The sequence below is a fragment of the Lissotriton vulgaris genome, chromosome 9 (genome assembly GCF_964263255.1).
Source record: "Lissotriton vulgaris chromosome 9, aLisVul1.2, whole genome shotgun sequence".
NCBI lineage: Eukaryota > Metazoa > Chordata > Amphibia > Caudata > Salamandridae > Lissotriton > Lissotriton vulgaris.
Window position 1 is genome coordinate 18,781,121 of NC_141697.1, and position 15,322 is coordinate 18,796,442.

Sequence of the window (15,322 nt, forward strand, 5' to 3'; positions counted from 1 at the left end):
TCTAACTGGATCACTTCAAAGGGACAAGAAGGAGGAGCGGAATGACCAGCGGGTGTGGGGGTTCCCTTGCCAGGATTATGCATCAGGCATACCATGCAATTTCTCACCACTCTCTCTGCACACTTACTAATCCCATCATTCTTCCAGACTGGGGCCAACATCTTACAAATCCCTTTAGAACTGATATGCGCTGCTCCATGCGCCATCGTTACTACTGCAAGCACATACGCATCAGGCAACATCCAACGCTGTTGTTCCGACAAATCAATCCAACACCCACTCGAGTCCAATTTACCCGTACTCTCTTTCCATGCAAGCTTTTCCTCCTCAGTCGCCTCTTTCTGTATTTCTTTCACACTTTCCACTGTGTCCTCACACATTCCAGACTCAGAAATCCATCTTGCAGACGTTGCAACATACATTCTACTCATCATATTCCTAGCTGTCTGTTTAGCGGTCTCATCAGCAAAAGCATTCCCACGACCAACATCATCTGTGATTGCTTTATGAGCACTGCATTTGACAATCGCAACTTCAGTCGGCAAGGTTAGAGATTCCAACAAGTCGTTAACTAGCTGACCATGTGGAATCTTAGTCCCATGGGACGTTATGAAACCTCTCTCTTTCCACAAACGGCCAAAACTATGGGCCACGCCGAACGCGTACTGACTATCTGTGAACACATTCACTCTCTTTCCCTTAGCTAAAACACACGCTCTCGTTAAGGCGATCAATTCTGCAGCTTGGGCAGAATTCTGACTCACTCTCGCAGTCTCCACAATTGTACTCAAAGTCGTTACTGCGTAAGCAGCTGTCACATCACCATTCTCCAATTTAAAACATGACCCATCAACATACAACGTGCCATCCGGATCTGACAACGGAGTGTCTTTAAGATCAATTTGTCCTTTTGTTTCTTCCTCGGTTCTGAAGCAACAGTCATGTGGTTCCGAATCACTCGACTCCTGATTAGTCGGCAACAACGTTGCTGGATTCAATACATTACATCTTTTGATCTGAATATGACTCGCTAACAATGTCAGCTCGTAGCCAGATAATCTAGCACTGGTAAGGTGTTGCGTCTTGGTTCGGTTCATGAGTGTGTCCACAGCATGAGGAACCATGACCACTGGCATTTTGTTCATCACCAAACCAGCAGATTGTCGAATGGAAGCCGCAGCTGCCGCTGTAGCTCTCAAACAACTAGGCAACGCTCTAGCTACCGGATCTAATGTTGATGAAAAATACGCACAAGGGCGTTGTTTGTCACCAAATCTCTGTGTCAGAACACTCAACGCGCAACCTTCTCTCTCGTGAACATAGAGCGTAAATGGCTTACTGTAGTCAGGTGTACCCAACACAGGAGCTGAACACAATGCATTTCGTAACTCAGAAAAACTCTCCTGACATTCGGCAGACCATGGCACCGGACTCGGAACATTTTTCCCAGTCAAAGCTACCAATGGTTTTGCCAAAAGAGAAAAATTTGGGATCCATTGCCTACAGTATGAGGTAATACCTAAAAAGGCACGTACTTCTCTCTGTGTGCTGGGGACATTCATCTGCGTAATTGCTTTTATTCTCTCTGGGGTCAACTTTCTTCCCTCCTTTGACAAGAGATGACCTAGGTAGGTCACTTCTTGGCAACAGTATTGCATTTTCGAAGGTGACACCTTGTGATTCAAACTGGACAAATGATGCAACAAGGAAATTGTAGCTGCTTTGCAAGTTTCCTTGTCATCGGCAGCCACTAGAAGATCATCGACGTATTGCACTAAAGCAGAACCAGGAGGAAGTACAAAGGAATCTAACTGACTTTTTAATGCCTGGCTGTAAATGGACGGACTCTCACAATACCCTTGTGGAGCACGTTTAAACCTGAAGCTTCGACCTCCTAGAGAGAAGCCGAAAATATCTCTGCTTTCCTCGGCTATCGGAATGCTGAAAAAGGCATTCTTCAAGTCGATAACTGAAAACCATGTGGCTGTAGCAGGAATCAACGTTAACAATGCAGTTATGTCTGGAACCACAGGAAACTGTGGGATCACAATTTTGTTAACCTCTCTAAGATCAATTACAAACCTATAGACTGGAGGCTTTGAAGGATCAGTGCGTTTCAGAATTGGTAATACAGGACTGTTACAGACATTTCCTCTAGTTTCTTCTACTACATCCTTCTTGATCAGATCTTGCACAATCAATAAAAGCGCACGTTCACCTTCACTAGAGATCTTGTATTGTGGGATTCGTGGAAATTTGACATTTGCTTTTAAAGTGACTACATATGGTGGAATTTCTAAAAGACCTACATCGTTAGGACCAGTCGCCCAAAGAGAATCAGGGAGAGAACGCAGCTCTGGTGGGAGCGCATCCATCGACAAGTACATCGGGGAGATGATTCTTTTACCCAACGTAAGCTGTACTCCCGAAGGAGAACAATACAATGTCGCATACAGGCGTTTTAACAAGTCTAAACCAAGCAGATTTTCATTACAACCGGTCGTCAAAATCAAGGGTGCTTTCAATTGACGGGGTCCAACAGAAATAGACAAAGGACCAGATACGGGGTTGTAAACAGGGGCGCCTGAAAAACCTACAGAAACATTTGTTAAGCCAGACAAAGGTGCGCCAGGGAGTTTCGCATGAATGATAGAACTTTTTGCTGCACCAGTATCCAACAGAAACGGTTCGACTACACCTGATGTTGCTACTGCGACATAAGGCCCACTCTGATCTACTGGAACTGATACTACTCCCTCTCTTTGTCCATGGCTGTCCTAGTACTCACTTTGCTGAAATTCCTCACTAACTTCACAGTAGTCTTCAACATGATACTGTTGAGATCTATTTTGTTGGGCAGACTGTCCATTTCGCTGATCAAAATGATTAGAAGGGCGATCATTCGTCTGTGGAGGCATAGCACCTCGTCCTCTACCTCTAGAATTTTGCATGGAACCACCACGACCTCTCTGAGCTGCTGCAGCATTATTTTGCGCTAAGACTGGACACTCATTTTTATAATGACCTTCTTTCTTACAATATGCACACTGATTCCACTGGTATTGCGGTCTCTGAGAACCATAATCTGTCCTTTGATATGACCCTTGCTGTGTATTAGTCTGATTTGTGCGAGGCGGATACGCTTGCTGCAGAAGAACTTTAGTTTTTAAATCTTTCGTTTTCTTATCTGACTTTTCCTTCTCTTCTTTATCCCTATTTTCATAGTACTGGGCAGTTGCAAGTATTTGCGCAGTCGCAGATACAGCCCATGCACTCTCGGAATCTTTCAATTTATTACTAAGTTCTGGTAACATATTGTGCACAAATTTATCAACAAATAGTCTCTGTCCTCCTTCCGTGCTCATATCCTGACCACTATGATCTACGAAAGTCTCTTCAAACCTTGTGAAAAAGTCGGAAACACTTTCGTCCTTCTTTTGCCTGCATGCGGACAACTTGTCCCAGTTGACGCGTAATGCTGGCATCAGAGTCTTCATTAATTCTATTATTCTACCTGGTAGATTAGCAATTAGAGGTTCGGGTTTGGAACCACCTATTTGTTGACCATCCGCTGCAATTATAGCTGCCCAATCACCACCTAGGGCAACTGGATGATTCTCTTTACGAATTTTAGCCCAAATTGGTTGTGGAACTACATTCCCAAATAACATGTCAATGTCCGCTAAATTCATCACACAAGCTTCAACTGTCTGCGTTAACTCTTTGTAATATCCGGCTGGATTCTTACGCGGGTCTGGCAAGGCCTGTTTCACTGCTAACACTTCAGCTCGCTTCCACGGAATGTGTATCCACACTCTCTGGAATTGGGCCGGAGCGGCTGCAATACCACGGTTCACATCAGCTGGCACAGCTTCGCGCCAAATTGGAGGAACCTCCCTCATTGGATATTGGCGATTCTGCTTTGTACTGCGTTTCTCTAGCTCCCTCGGTGAACGAAGGATTGGATCATTCCTATAACTTAAAATCAGTTCCATCGCTTCCTTTATATTCTGACCAACTATCATACCTGCAGCAAATTCCTTCTGCACTTGAATTAATTCGTCTAAATTTGATTCAGAGTCATCCTCTTCCATTTGTTCACGTAAAAGGAAGCACATTTCATCGAACACATATCGTTGTGTCGGTTCATTCCATTGCATAAATGTATCTAATACATCTCTAGTACTATATCTTCCACTTTTTGAAATCCATCTAAGTGCTGTGGAATCTAATATTCCCCGTTCTTCAGTACTGGGAAGCTGACTACGTCTCTGCACAGAGTCAGAGGCAGGAGTCTTAATTAAAGTTTTATAGAAGGGAGATAAAATATTAGAAACAGAATCAGTGATTCTCCGACGAACAGAAAGCGAAGTCATAATGCTAGCAGAAGCAGTAAGTAAAGTAGCAGTTGGAACAGACAAAACAGGAACAGTAGGAGTAGCAGGCAAAGTAGCCTGTGAAACAACAGGTGTAAGCGATGCAGGTATAGGTAAAGAAGCCGGCAACCCTGGAAGAGGGGGTGCCGAAGGAACATTAACATTGACCACAGGAGGTACAGGAGCTTGATTCAGGGGAGCAGGAGCAGGAATACCAGGCTGTCCAGCAACCGGTAATTTAACATTCGGTAAAGGTGGAGCCGTAGCACCCTGTGCATACGGTGGGGGTGACCTTAACAAGTAAGACAACAGGGGATAGTTTTCAGGGTCCTCTGCTATCTTAGCTGTACTCGATGGCAAGGCAGGATAGCACTTGTCTATCGCTAAATTACGCTCTCTATTGGCCACCTCCATTGCTTTCTCAGACTCGTTGAGTTGCAGCTGCTTAGCAGACTGTTCTAAAGTCAACTCTTGCTCTTTCTGTTCTTTCTTCAACTTTTTAATTTCTCTCTGTTTAGATTCTTTTCGCCAATAGCGGAGAGAATCAAACATTGCCGGCCGGGCTTTCTTCTTAAACAATTTCATTTCTAAATTATCAAGAACTTCAGGTTCTAAACTACCATGCAGTGGCCAACTAAGGACACCGTCTTTCTCTGTATATCGGATCCACACCTCATTATAAGATATAGGACCCACTCCAAACTTACAATACAGATCATAAAGAGGAGTTCCAATCGGAGGAACCAGACATGAGTCCTCCAACCGGGAATCGCTGTTACAACCAAAACACGACAACATACAATTTTTCCGACTTACCATTTTATAATCCGGAACACAGAACAAAAACAAACACGAACAAAAGGTGCGCACTCGAACCAAGAACTTAGGCCTACCAAAGCGAAAAAATGTATCGATACCCAAACTAAACCAAATGATTATCGTAACTAGAACAACCAGTGATAATCTTACGAAACCAAACCAAACCAAGAACTGAAAAAAAAGGTTATCCAAACAGGAGCAACCCTTACGAAGTAACCAACTAGCAACCACTTAATACTTAACTGAGGCACTGAAGACGTCACCAAGGAGAAACCCGTCACGTCTCGCCGTACTAAGGACTGCACCTCGGGTCCAAGACAGGGCGACGGTCAAGGCAACGGACCACTGCAGCCGTCCGAACGGGAACCCTCGTGGAAGAGAACGTCGGGCCACTTTTGCGATATGCCGGGATCGATGAAGTGGGGCGCCTCCCTCAGGAATCTTCACACGAAGCTTCTCGAACTCTTCAGGCTTTGGACCGGTACCGAATGACGTCGCCCCTAGTTGGGCGCCAATTGGAGTTCTGGACTTTTTGGTTCCGTCCAGAGGTGTCAGGGATAACACCCGAAGACCCCGGAGTTCTACCTGTCTCGGTGCACAAATAAACAGAAACACGGGCTTCTCGATGGTGGCGTCAGAGAACAAAGGTTTATTACTGCAGGGACACAGAAGTCACAGAAACTACACACGGGCAGTATCTAGGAGCCTGTTCGATTTGTACAAAGTGGGTTGCTCCTTATATACTAAATTTTAGGCTTCGGGCAAATTCTTTACATGTTAGTACATTTCTAAACCTTTGCGTCCTAAACAATAAATATTTGGCGTTGCACAGGAATCGTCAACAATATCTGATGTCAAAACATTACGAACGAGGGGTTCCCACTGTTCCATCATAATCCCATGTCAACTTTTCATTCAAGAGCCGGACCGCCTCATCGTAAATTTCGTTACCTCCCCCTAATAAAGGCCCAGAAGGAAAGGAGCAGAGCCAGGTGCAGAAGATAGAAAAGCAGGATAAGATATGTTTGTGGGTCGTAAATGGGCAAGGCTACCAGCTTCGGCCGCCTAATCATGATCAGGCCAACGAACACGAGAACCAGTATGGCAGGACTGGCCTCGGGCAGAGGAGGAAGCTTCTGTCGAGTCATGCAGCCATGGCGTGTTCTGTCCTAAGGTGCACGTGTCACTAGCAAGGTGAATCTCCGGCTAAAGCTTACGTGTCCTTAAATGAAAGAGGTCACTGCGTGTCCATTGACTATGTGAGGGCAAGAAATACAAAATGGCTGCCTTAATCTAAGATGGATGCCATGGGTAGATCAGTAATGTGTTCATAACAGGAGTGCTCTTGCTCGTAGCATAGCGAAAACACCATGATATGCTAAATGGATCATTTGCGGTTCACTGATACCAAAATTATGTATTTACGACAATGTTGAAAACACGGGTTCAAATCGTCACGGAACCTCAATGGTTTGTTTAATCCATAAGGCTTTTTCCAAGTCCAGCCAACACGTGTTTCGTCGAATGGGCAGGTACCCACGACTTCATCAGGGCTGGGAAAGAAAATGCAATACAAACATATGTTGTAGTTGCAAGATACACTGTATAGTGGTCACATTTCTTGTACATGTTGCTATATTTACTGATTATTTGTACACATGTCATGCAAGTGAGAAGTGCTTGCCAGGAAAAGGAGATGGGAAAAAGATGTCTCCCATATAAAGGATGAAGTTTGTCTTTTTAGAGACAAAAAAGGTGCCCCATAGTTCATAAAGTCACACGTACTATCGATCGTATCAAATTACCTCGTTATCTTTATATCTTTCAGTCATATTATACTAATAGGGTGATCGTTATTGAATGCTAGTGCCGAATAGTAATCATCATCTATAGTGCTGGGTTAATCAAAAACGTGATGTGCCCGAGATTAATCAGACTGAGTATTGCTACTCAGGCTTACCTGATATTCAATATCGTTATATTGTGAGCCTGTGAAATGTCAATATATATACACATATGATGAATTGCATCCTCAATATCAGTGAGTCAATAATTAATAGTTAGACCAGTCCAGAAACGTACCTTCTGGCTGGTTGTAATTCCGGCCCAGCCTCACGTGGCTGGGTAAAATGCAAACTTTCTTATTACAGATTTTTTGTCTCCGTATGTCAGCACTGTGCGAGAACATTGTATCTATTATAATTTATTCAGTGAGGGTATAGGCGTATCATTATAGCTTATACATAGATCAATTTAGTCTATTATTGTTGTCAGGATATCGGGCTTACCTTAAAAGATGAGTCAATCCTGTATTTCAGATATAATCAGGGTAATAAGTATTTGGATCCCATTTATTTAGAGCGATCAAACTTTCTTATCTTTACGTCGGTTATTAGTCTTCCTCTACACCCCAGCTGTCGATTAAATAAGAGAGAATATATAAATAGGGAAAGGTATTAGTATTCCGCAATATTCCTCTCCCGTAAGGTAAGGATATCTACCTATGTCTATTTATTTAGTTAATCTTACCTTCCTATATTTGAAATCACGGGGAAAAGTACTAGGTTTCTCTCCAGCCGGTTCTCCCGTATTGAGGATCCTCGCGTCTGCTAACCCGGAAGTTTTATATCAATCTGGTAGACTTCCTGCGTTGAACGGCTACAGTGCGTGCGTGAGCGTCATTGCGTCAATAGTTCGGCCATATTGGGTCAGTGTTTTAATTAGCACAACATATTATAATGTTAAAATCGGTTCATTATCATAGTTCTTAGTTCTTGGCGAAGTGTATTCAATATCAAAATTTAATGATATTGGATACATATGAATGAATGAATGAAATTATTTGTAGAGCGCACGATGGCCAAAACGGCTTCCTGGCGCTGAGAGCTCTAAGGAACAGAACAGACAGGGCCAGGAGGTTTAGCGGGGGTAGGCCAGGGCAAACAGAAAAGTTTTGCCCTATGGCCATGAACAAGACCAAAACATTTTGTAACTACATGGGGAGAGAATTCAAGATCAGACAAATGCTAAATTGTAACAGTTGCTTTGTAATTTATATGATTACATGCAAATGTGGCAGTTTTTACATTGGTAGCACCAAAAGAGCGCTTAAAGACAGAATCTTTGAACACGTAAGAGCTATCAAACATCATGATGCAAGGTATAACACTGCCACACACATAAATCAATGCCCCAAACAAGACAAAAATAAGGTAATTGGTTTCTGTGCCATTGATCAGGTCAAAAATGATCCCAGAGGGGGTAACAGGGAATTGTCTTTAAGACGTAGAGAGGCATCATGGATACTGACAATGCGGGCAGTGGAATACGGAATGAACTCAGATCAAGAATTACACTACTATTTGGGTGACTAAAACATTGCCACATACTGCCAGAATATGTTTTTCTTTTCGTCACAATATTATGGCCATTTATTTATATACTGATGGATCTTGCAAATCGAGCTTATTCATAATGATTGGTAATGTGCCCTCCATCCCAATTGAGGACAACCAATATGTTAACAAATGCTTTTCTTTAAAGTTTCAAATGTGTTCACAACAGATGACAACTTATGTAAAAAGACTGTTTAGAACAAACAATGCCTCACTGAATCGGGTATAATTATGTATTAATATAAAACGTGCCAACAATCGCCAACCGTGAGGTGGCTGAACACTAAATGTTTCTCTATAACCTACATGTGCTTTTATGGCCCCATAGTTTGTGAGTTAAACATAACGAGGTGACTAAGAATTTACTCGAATTGAAACGGATTTATCGTGAACTTCTTTACATACGTATCCAATATCATTAAATTTTGATATTGAATTATACACTTCGCCAAGAACCAAGAACTATGATAATGAACCGATTTTAACATTATTATATGTCGTGCTAATTAAAACACTGACCCAATATGGCCGAACTATTGACGCAATGACGCTCACGCACGCACTGTAGCCGTTCAACGCAGGAAGTCTACCAGATTGACATAAAACTTCCGGGTTAGCAGACGCGAGGATCCTCAATACGGGAGAACCGGCTGGAGAGAAACCTAGTACTTTTCCCCGTGATTTCGAATATAGGAAGGTAAGATTAACGAAATAAATAGACATAGGTAGATATCCTTGCCTTACGGGAGAGGAATATTGCGGAATACTAATAACTTTCCCTATTTATATATTCTCTCTTATTTAATCGACAGCTGGGGTGTAGAGGAAGACTAATAACCGACGTAAAGATAAGAAAGTTTGATCGCTCTAAATAAATGGGATCCAAATACTTATTACCCTGATTATATCTGAAATACAGGATTGACTCATCTTTTAAGGTAAGCCCGATATCCTGACAACAATAATAGACTAAATTGATCTATGTATAAGCTATAATGATACGCCTATACCCTCACTGAATAAATTATAATAGATACAATGGGGCATATTACCAACAACTAGCGATAATTTTTGTGTCTAACTTGTTTAGAGACAAAAATTATCGCCGCACATCGGCGATTTTTATCGCAGATAAATTTTGCTATTAGCAAGGTTTATCGCAAATGCGATAAAAAACGGCCGCAATGCATGAATATCGCTGAAAAGTCAGCGATATTCATGCATTATCGAGCAAATGCTCTTGCCATGTTATCCACCTCCCATTGGATAACATGGCTAAGAACTGCTCAGGGCAGGTGTTAGCTTTTGGAGATATTTGCGCTTAGCGCGAATATCTCCAAAAGTTGATAATAGGAGATAGCGATATTAGGGACTGTTTTCAGTCGCTAACATCTTGGCACGCCCACTTTGCATGTCATTAGTGATAAATATCACTGACATGCAAAGCGGGGCCCAAGATGGTCGCTATCTCCTATTAGCTGTCACTAACTGGTGTTAGCGACAGCTTGATAATAGGAAGATAATTTTATCTCCGCTTTCTTGGCTTTTAAAGCCAAAAAAGCGGAGATAAACCCCCTTGATAATATGCCCCAATGTTCTCCCACAGTGCTGACATACGGAGACAAAAAATCTGTGATAAGAAAGTTTGCATTTTACCCAGCCACGTGAGGCTGGGCCGGAATTACAACCAGCCAGAAGGTACGTTTCTGGACTGGTCTAACTATTAATTATTGACTCACCGATATTGAGGATGCAATTCATCATATGTGTATATATATTGACATTTCATAGGCTCACAATATAACGATATTGAATATCAGGTAAGCCTGAGTAGCAATACTCAGTCAGATTAATCTCGGGCACATCACGTTTTTGATTAACCCAGCACTAAAGATGATGATTACTATTCGGCACTAGCATTCAATAACGATCACCCTATTAGTATAATATGACTGAAAGATATAAAGATAACGAGGTAATTTGATACGATCGATAGTACGTGTGTCTTTATGAACTATGGGGCACCTTTTTTGTCTCTAAAAAGACAAACTTCATCCTTTACATGGGAGACATCTTTTTCCCATCTCCTTTTCCTGGCAAGCACTTCTCACTTGCATGACATGTGTACAAATAATCAGTAAATCTAGCAACATGTACAAGAAATGTGACCACTATACAGTGTATCTTGAAACTACAACATATGTTTGTATTGCATTTTCTTTCCCAGCCCTGATGAAGTCGTGGGTACCTGCCCATTCGACGAAACACGTGTTGGCTGGACTTGGAAAAAGCCTTATGGATTAAACAAACCATATATAATATCTTGATCTGTATTTACTTTGTGAAGTTAAATTGTGACAGTGTTTGTAAATATTTAAAGTTGGTGTGATAGGATTAACTATACAATTTGGATCATGCTAATCTGAGTCCAGGTCTATATTCATCACTAACTGGTGTTGGTGTAAAAGCTGAACGAATGAATTATTGACAAACTCCAATCTTCTAGCAGACTAGTGTTCAGGCAGAGGGTGAAAAGAATGCGAGGAAACAGTAGGAGGAGGTATAGTCTGTGTCGTGAGTGCAAATGTCACTTGAAAAGTGAAGCAAACATAACCTATTAAAAACATCATCACACCAAGCAACATGAGAATACAAAATATCAAAGGTCTTTTCTTTGCTCAGCAATATACACATTTTGTTTTTAAAGTTCATTCGCTTGGCAGGTCTCTCCATTTCAGAAAACTCCATCCTCTAAATTGCTGCCAGCGGCTGGAGGTTGATTCTGCTAAGGGGTGCTTCTGTCAGTCCAGGGCAACTCCCTTAGACCAACCAGAACCGTCGACCTAAACGTCTTCGGCTGCACCCCAAAGACTTTGGGCAGCCGTGACCCTAGCAGCAGAACCGGATGGCGGTTCGAAAATCAAAAATGAGCAAGTTTCTTGGATGAGAGAGCTGCACAATAAAAAGTAAAAAGTAAATTTCATTTGTCCATAGTCATAGTTCTTGGCCTACAAATCCGCTTCCATTGTTTTCTTCCGCGTTGAGCCTCTTCAATTCAGGCTTTTCCATGAGAAAAAAGTACTGTTTATTTGGAGTGCCCTCCTGGCAAACACCCACAGCTCACTTGAAAGTCTCAATGTCTCAAAACAATGCACCAGTGTCTCTTCTTTGTAGCAGACACTACAAATGATGTGCTCTTCATGGATCAAGGGCACAAAGCATCTCGTGCAGATCCAAGTACTACTGAGAAACAACCTTTCAAGATCAGCAGCACTTTCAGACTCCAACACTCACTATTTAGTGTCAGAGGACGCTCAAGCTGCTTTCCCATGGAAGCCGGAATGTAGTGCCTTTTTCCAAACGTGGATCCTTGGGTGCACTGCCTTTCCACTGGAGCAAAGCAAAAGAGGTGTGTGTATGGCCAAAACTCGGGCCAAGAGCTCAAAGGACTGTACACTGACAGAGGTTTACAGCACATAACAGGTACAAAGCTCAAACACACAGAAGCTCCCATTCTGTGGCAAACAAAGAACCAGCTCCTCTTTTTTTCTCTGCAACGCCTTCCAATGAAGCAAATGCCTTGCTTGGGAGGTACCATTGATGTCACGCTGATGATTGCTGTCCAGCCTCGCGACTTCCTTGTTGCAGAAATTGTAGAGCCAAGAAATCTGTTATTCATCTGTAGCGGTCACTGATGGGGAGTGGGCTTAGTCTCGATCACAGGTCTGCAGGGTATCACTCTTCCTTTGACTCTGGAAGATCCAGCAGAATCTAGTGATATAGGAAATGTAACACAATTGTTAGTTTCCCTAAAATCAAGCACAAAAACAGTTCATGGGTTTTAACAAGGGGACTGCAAGCAGGTGGCCTGCAATCCGCAAGGGAGTGGCAATACGCCATAGGAATCTAAATGGATGTCCTCACACAGTGGCATTGTCTAATGGGGTAAATACATATTTTCCTCAATTATTAAGCCTAGGTGTTCCTAAATTCCTTATCTTAGAACATCTCAAATAGAGAAATGACATAATACAGATTATCAAGGACATGAAGAAAAGTCCCTTTAATAAATGTGCATCAGGTGCACTATGCAATACAAAGGCTAATGATCAAATGTGCAGACAAAGGACAAGCACTAGAAAGTCCTGGTATTTGCATGATTAGAACACATCTGATCCCACCAAAAATTAAAGCAGCAGGAACAAAAGAGAACTGAAAAATAAAAATAGACATTGAAAATTCGTCATGTTCAAAAGGGTAAACTTAAGGTATCTCCTATTGAGATGGAAAACTTGTCTTACTATAATATTGGGTCAGTTAACCAGCCTATCACTACCCCGACAGTCAGTCTGAAAGAAACATTTTACATAACATGGGGCGTCCCTGATACATCACTGCTGTCTAGAAGTGTGCACATAAACAATACACCCATAATAAATGGGCTGACTGGTGAAAGGAATATGGAGAAGGGGATATGGAACTAGGACACAACTAAAATCCCCAATAACTAAGCATGATGCGACATTGATCAGGGGAGAAGCAACAAAAGAAAAATCTATAGGAAGAACAAGAGTTTGCTTGGGTGCCTCAGGCATGTGACACAGCACCAAGAGTACGGGGGATACACAACAGACCAAAGTTACACAAATTTTAACTCTACCGCTGGCAACTACACCATATATGGCAATCCTAACTAATGTTCCTGTTCTCTCTTCAGGGAGAGAAAAAAAATGAAGCCTGGTTTCCTTTCAAGGGACAAAGCCATATGCTATTTGGGAAACAGAACATGATTAAGTAATGCAATATAGAAATTAGGCCACCTTGAGTCACAGATCTATAATTCCATCCTTAGGTCCAATCAAGGATACATAACAATTTAGGGCTGCCTATTCCTTTAAGGGAATGTGCAGTAAGTGACTAGCATCAGGTGATACACTTTGAACCTGTATATCTATTAGTTTTCTTCAATATCATTATAGCCAAATTTAGGCATGCATTGCTAAAAATGCTGCCCGTCTTCCTCACAGTATGAAAACCATATCTGTGAAATTTATCATTATACCAAATTCGTCCAACTGTTGTGCAACGATACGTATCGTCATAGGATCCCTTCACAACACAGGGGAACTTGTAATAGTAACAACATAAAATAAAACATACACAAAATAAATAATGCACATGTCAAGCCATCAGATATACTCGCTGTATATCAAGCACAAAAAGACAGCACAGACAAAACAAGCATATGTGGACAAGCGGTGACACACAGCACCATGGCATATGTACTTTATGCACTGTGAACCTGCAGCCAAAAACCAAATATTTGGGCCTGTACCCTCCTTTTGACAGTAGAACACAACGCAGTTGGATTCCACCGTCAAATATAACTTCACTGTCTCTCTTCTAACATACAGGACCAACTAAAATATTTCACGATAGGGCCAAATACACAAACGAAAACATGAACACAGTTTTTTACCAAAGAAATTACGCAAAAACACATCTCCTTTCAATTAACCAAACTCACGTGTCTTGTCTGCCTTAGAACAATCCATGAATAATCTGTTGGCAGAAGCAGAAAAATACACAACACAAAAAAACATTGTAACATACACAAAAATAAAGTTACATTACTTAACTGTTACTCTCTTGTCAGTTCACCTCGCTACATCAAGCCACCTTATTTTTACCGTTCTAAAAGAAATAGTTATACTGGTACTCCATATTATTTGGTGCCTATAATGTGCACTGAAAAATAATATCTAATGAGCACATCGTTTTTTACTTAGGCCTGTAGCCTGTAGTCTTCAAAATTTTGGAAAAGGGCTGCATCTTATTTTCTTATCTAAGACTTAATGCAACACTTCATTTTCTGTAAAATAAACGCAGCTAGCAAACATTATTTTCCTTAGCGTGGAGACACAAATGTATCAGTTCTGCAGATTATTTAACACATGTTTGGGACCTTCAGAGAAACCCCTATTTATTTTCCCTTTTAAATTAAGTTCTTTCATTTTATTGATGTTCTCACGGAGAAACCAGAAACCTCACCTCTAGAGGCCCGTTCAGCAAGGTCATTCTACATTCCTCAGAGGCAAAGTCCTAATTAAAAGGTCACAAATGTCAACATGACAGCCTTCTCCATTGTTTACTGGGAAACTAAAAGATAACATCTCAGCAGCGCACTCGAGCCAGCCTCTGCAATTCTCCCGGCCCCCGGCCTCTGCCACATTGAAGCTGTCAAAGCCAAAAGGCTCTTTCTAAACTGCAATAATTTACTCTATTTTGAAAAATAATTTCTCTTTTTTTAGGCGCCAAAATTATCTCTATTCCCAGATCATTAAACTACATTAACTGTCAATGTTTCTCAAAACCTAAAGACTCACAGACCAGTTTTTTAGAGTAAATGCTTGTTGCAATCCTATGGTATACACTTCATCAGTCTTAAATAAACAAACTTTCCGTAGGCCTAGCTGAAGCTAGAACCTTCAACCCTGATATTAAAACAAGCCTGTGTACTGGCACATTAACCCACTGAATCATAAGAAGGCACAACCTGCAAATATATATATCAAAACCTAAATGTATTCATTTGCATAAGCCTGAGACACTTTAAAAAGTACTCTGAATGAAAGTAAAATGCAGTTTAAACAGTGCTTTTACTCAAAATCGACTTTCATATTTTGGGCATTAAAAAATGAATATCCTACAATTTTCTTGCATAATATGCAT